Source organism: Physeter macrocephalus, chromosome 8, assembly GCF_002837175.3.
Source record: "Physeter macrocephalus isolate SW-GA chromosome 8, ASM283717v5, whole genome shotgun sequence".
In the NCBI taxonomy this organism is placed as follows: Eukaryota; Metazoa; Chordata; class Mammalia; order Artiodactyla; family Physeteridae; genus Physeter; species Physeter macrocephalus.
The window spans coordinates 118,139,748-118,145,750 of record NC_041221.1 but is presented as its reverse complement, the minus strand read 5'-3'; the positions used below and the strand labels follow the sequence as shown (position 1 = coordinate 118,145,750).

The window sequence follows — 6,003 nt, the reverse complement described above, 5'->3', positions numbered from 1 at the left end:
CTGGAGGCAAAAGTTTTGGTCCTAAACTAAAAAAGGCTGAGGCAAGCAAGTCATTCAGAAAAGTGTCCTGCAGTATCAAGAAATTGCTTGAGGAAATAAAACACCAGTGGAATCATTCCATCTCTGCTTTCTTCCTAAAAGAGTCTCCTGTATATTTTATTCCTCTCACATCACACATCCCCCTGGTGGCTGTTGTTCATCCAGGCTTCATAGTCTGAACACACCTGTTATCAAGAACATTCTGTGGTCACGCCACCTTAGAAACAAATTATCCCCTCGTCTCTGTTTCAGGCCAACTTAATTCATATATTGCAGTTCTCTTTGATGTAGTCATTTTTCTAAAATGTTGTTTTAGAGACTTCTCTCGCTTCTATTCCACAAGTGTTTTCAAGTACTTATTGTGCCTTAACCTCTTCATAGATACTCTTTAAAATAGAGGATCTGAAGAAGGCACAATCTCAATTGCTTGTATCTAGGATAAAGACATGCAGCACACTTTTCTACCCTTCCTAAAAACGTTATACGAAATAAAACTATTTTATTAATCAACTAATTAGAAAAGCTTTTATGTACTGCTTAATAAATCTACATGCAATCACTGTCCTAGAGTTTTAGACTTAAAAATGATGCACTCTTAGCTTTTTAAAAGCTCACAGCCCAGTGAAGTAGAAAGACAATAAACAGACAAATGTGGATCAGAGAGATACAGTCAGAGATGGGAACACATAGGATAGGTTCAAGTTCCATGAGACATCAGACAGCTTAAAGAGTCTTTGGATTAAATTGTGCCCCTCTCCAAAATTTATAGGTTCAGTTCTAACCTCAAATGTGACTGTAGTTGGAGATAAGGCCTTTTAAGGATGTAATTAAGGTTAAATGAGGTCATAAAGGTGGAACACAAATATAATAGGAGTGGTGTCCTTATAAAAATATGAAGAGACACCAGGCGCATGTGCACAGAGAAAAGACCATGTGAGGACACAGAGAGAATGCATGTCCGCAAGCCCAGGAAAGAAGCCTCAGCAGAAACCTAACATGCCAGCACCTAGACGTCAGACCTCCAGCCTCCCGAACTGTGAGAAAATAAATTTTTCTTCTTTAAGATACACAGTTTGTGGTATTTTGTTATGACAGCCTGAGCTGACTAAGACAAGGAGATCAAAGACAGCCAGGACTTCGTAAATAAGACTTGAGCATAGGATGTGGGGAGACATTTGCAGAATGAGGACTGGCTAGCCTTAACTCTGGTAAGATTGGCAGTTGTCAAATCATGAAGATGGTATGTAAGTTTGGGCTGAAGCCTTAGAGAGAAGTCAAACCAAAACAAGTTTAGGAAAAGAGTACTAGTTAGTTGAAACTGGTTATGGATTGCATGCTTGTGTCTCTCCAAAATTCATATGTTGAAACTCTAACCCCCAATGGCATATTAGGAGGTGGGGGACTTTAGGAGGTAATTAGGTTTAGATGAGGTCATGAGGCTGAAACCCCATGATGGGATTAGTGTCCTCTAAGAAGAGGAAAAAGAGACTAGAACTTGCTCTCCCAGCCCTGGGAGGAGACAACTAGAAGGGAGCTGTATGCTAGGCAGGAAGGGGGCCCTCACCCAACACCAGATCTGCTGGCATTTCCATCTTGGATTTCCAGCTTCCAGTACTGTGAGAAATAAAAGTGTTTTTTAAGGCCACCCAATGTGTGGTATTTTTGTTACAGCAGCCCCCAAATGCTATCGTTATGTGACCGAAACACAACTATTTATAAACATAATGTAAAAAAAAAAAAAAAAGTTTATTTTAGATAATTCAGTTCTATAACCTGTGTCCAAATAGACAAGATAATCAATTCTAGTGACGTTTAACACTATTATAATAAATGTAGATTTTTCATTTATGAAGCAGGAAGGATACTTCATCTCTTTAAACTTCAATTTCTTCATCTACACTAGTTATCACAAAAGTGTCATTCTTTATTATCTACATAACAACTAAGCAAATGAATGTATCTGTATACAATGAACAGTATGATTAATATTTTGAAGAATTTGCATAAAGATACAGAAATAAACAACACTCAGACAAGATAGAAACATTAGAGTCATCTGGCTCAACTCTCTCATTTCACAGACAAAAATGAGGTTGATGTAAAATAAAAGGTTAAAGGACCTGCTTAAATGTTGTGAGGCAGCACAGTGATTAGAACTTAAGGGGGCTTATGCTTCCCATATCTGTGCTCTGCTTATGGACTCCGTAAATGCACACACATTGCAACAATTCTTATAATTCTTACTGCTAAATGCTAAATTGTTGCATTTTAGAGACAATATTTTAGGAACTGTGTAATCTGACTCTAAGTCACAGATGTGAGAATTGAGACCTATAATATTTAACTGATGGGAGTAATCTCCTTATAAGTACAGAGCTAGAAGTGAGGTATATTGCCTAACAGCCCTGTTGGCTAATACAATGCCTGGTACCCAAACTAGTGGTATAGTAAGGACAGGGTAGTTAGAAAAGACAATCGTAGGATGTGTTATCTGCAGAAAAATTATGAAAAATTAACTACAATTTGGTCTGTTTTTAATTATCACCATGTACCATTAATCCTAAACAATTTCAGTGATTAAAATATATTACCCTGAAAAAAATCTTATTTGTCAACATCCTAAATAATGTTGAAAATACCATTTAGTTTTTTATAATGTCTACATAAGCTTCAAATTTGCACATATTTATTATTTATCCTTTAATAGGCATCATGTTCTACATAGAAGGAATTTTGGAGAATTCCCAGTTATACACCTACAGAAGGAGTTTCTGATGCATCTGGAATCATTTTATGTATCAAAAGCACTTGAGACTATGTTCAGCTATTAAGATGGTAAAAATGCATCTTGGTTAACAACTCACCTATAAAGATAATTTGAGTATATTCCTTCCTGCTTTTATCTGGCTTTCATTTTGTAGCATATATATTATACATAATATATATACATAATAAGTGAGGTTGGGAAAGGAAATTCAACAAAAAGTTCATCAAGCATTTTTGGGGATAGAACATTTTACTATAAAATATTGAAAAAAATACTTGAAAGTTTTCATAAAAAATGGTACCTATTTTTTTTCTTCTCTGTGTTTACCACAATGGCTTAGTATAGAAACCACAAGGGCTTACCTAAGCTGAGCATGGTGAAAGAAATGCCATGTCTAGCAACTTGTCTTCTCCCTTGCATTCTCCATATTCCATCAAAGGATAACCTGACATAACACACACACAACAGCCCCACCACATGCCTGCTGTGTATGAATGTTTGTGTAGGTCTATATATATAGGACAGTTTTTCATACCACTTGAAAAAACTTTCCAGTTTGACTTCAGGATCAATAACTAACTTTAAAACTTCTTTTAAAATTACTCCACTTATTAAAAAACCCTAAGTTTGAATCTAAACAGCCCAGCGGTCTTATGTTATTTTGGATTCACCCAAATTTTAACTATCTGTGTCAATGGACATCCCAAAGTCTATTCACAATGGATTATCCAGACTGGCTCTTTATAGCAGGAGTTTTTAACTTAGACTTTGTAAAAGTCCATAAATCCTCTAACGCTGGATATAAAATGTTATATATGTGCAAATCTTTCTGAGAGGCAATCCATAGCTTTCACCAAATTCTCAGAGGCTGGCAATCTGGATGAGCTGAGAAGTCAAAACCACATAAGAATCATTTACTCCTAGATTCAAAGAGTAAGGAAAGTTTCATTTATTAAATCTAGGTGCTAGACACAGAGGATTTGAAGTATTTTCTCTAATTGTCTGTTCAAAATAGTTCATAAGCAAGTTTCTACAGAATGCATTTCTTAAAGAAAAAGGCAATACATAAAATTTTCTTTAAATCAAAACCTATCAGTGTTTCAGGGTGAGGAGCTGTTTTGTTTTTTTTTTTTTTACTGTATTAAAATACTGAGTTTATTTCACATGTATATTTTTGCCTCCACACTATTTCCATTTGTCTGACCACCACTACTACTATGTCCTATCATAACATTCCATACATACTTAAAACCAAGCAAAGGGTGGAGTTCCATCTTTAAAAACTAAACAGGTATTTTGGACAACACATTCTTGGCAATGGAACCTGGACAACATTTATCAGACATGGTAGGGAAAGTTCTCACCCCGCATTATAAAAAGGACAGCCAGATATCAACTGTTACAGAAATGAAATAAGACGGAAAATTTTAACAAACTGTTTAAACTATTTTCTTAAAGAGACTTCCTCCACTGCCAGAGATCTTGAACAGCCTCCTGGTCAGTCATCCGGAAACAATTCTTCACATAATTGATGAATTTGTCTTCCACTTTGGGAAGGGAACCACCTTTTTCTATACTTGCTTGCATTTTTGCTTTAATGTCTTCTACAGAGCTCAGTCCTTTTGGTGTTTTAGGAATTTTTTCCTGTTTTTTTTGAAGGATTCTTGACCTTTTGATCTTGGTGTTGATGGTTTTGAGTCTTTTCCATTCTGGTTTGTTTTTTGCGCATTTTTGGCTGTAGTATCTCGTACAGATTTCTTTACTGTAGCTTTTTCTTCAGCTCCTTATCATCAAAGTCATCATCATCATCATCATCTTCATCTTCATCTTAATCAGCAGCAAGTTTTACTTTTTTCTGTGGAAACTTTCTACCACTTCCAGGGGCAGAACGCTTTCCAGATATACTTAGGAGTTTCACATCCTCTTCCTCTTCATCTTCTGATTCTGCATCTTCCTCCATAGCTACTAAGTGCTGTCCACTAATATTCACAGGCTCTGAACCATTCTTCAACCATAAGACCACAGGTGATGTTATTTCAAAGCCCCCAAGGGAAAAAATTGGCTGCACATTTTCAAAGTTGCTAGTGTTACTTTAATTGGACCGCCTTCATAATTCATCGCTTCTGCTTCAACAATGTTCAATTCATCCTTTGCACCAGCCCCTAAACTGACCATTCTTAAAGATAACTGGTGCTCACTTTCATCATTATCCACCTTAAAGTGATAATCTTTGTCAGCATTTAATTCACAACTGAAAACATAGTTCTGGGGCCTCAGGGGGCTCATGTCCATGTCCATCGAATCTTCCATGGGTTGGTGGCACGCACTTAGGTGGGAGAGAAGGTGGACGGAGATAAAAGACTACTGTTCCAGGGAACAGTTGTGCAGGATGGAATCACACCAGGGCGAGGAGCTGTTTATTACGTAGAGTTAATTAGACAGGCAGACAGATGCAAGTGCAAAAGATTTGTACTAAATTAAGTCCTGATCTGTGTGTTAACCCCTTAAGAATACAAAAGACAAATGAAAAAGCTTTGACTATTTTATCACGGCAAGAGCTGTCATTAACCCCTGAGACACTGAGTGTGACTTTTGAGATCATTGTGAAGACTCCATTTCAACCCAGGGTAGAATTTGTGTTCTAGAGGCAGTGCTGACTGAGAGTCAGTTCAAACTCTTCAAATTAAAGATATGGTTTTTCCGTAATTAATAAAAATTAGAACCATTCTTCCTCTTGTTTGAGTAAATACGCTACTGCTACTTACTTAGTACCTGGACAATTTCATTTGGTTTCTCTGAATGACTGGAAGTCAAAATAAAAGAAGGAAGAAAGGAAAGAAGGAAGGAAGACTATCACATGATGTTTTGATTAAGGGAAGCAAAATTAAATACCCTACACAATACATTCACCCTTACTGTTTTATATTTGATCTAATCAGCATAAGTCAATTTACCAATGACTAGGTTCATACCAATTAGAGAAATATAAAAAGGTTTCCCAAATGTCAAAATCACTTAAATTATTATAAATCTCAAATCCACAACTTAAGGACCTTCCAATTCAATAGAGAGAGGAGTTACAGCATCCTACATTTGAAAATCTCTGGTTTAAACAAGGGGAATAATGCAAAAGTGAATAAGGCATCATCTCTTCCCCCTAAAAGATTATGTTCTAGTGAGAAAAAGCAACAGGCAAG

General features: G+C 36.3%; 1 pseudogene; it reads right to left on the bottom strand.

Annotated features, from left to right (window-relative positions):
• Positions 1 to 3,990: 3,990 nt before the first annotated feature.
• LOC102994551 (nucleophosmin-like) lies at positions 3,991 to 5,170 on the bottom strand (annotated as a pseudogene).
• Between the last annotated feature and the right edge of the window lie 833 nt (positions 5,171 to 6,003).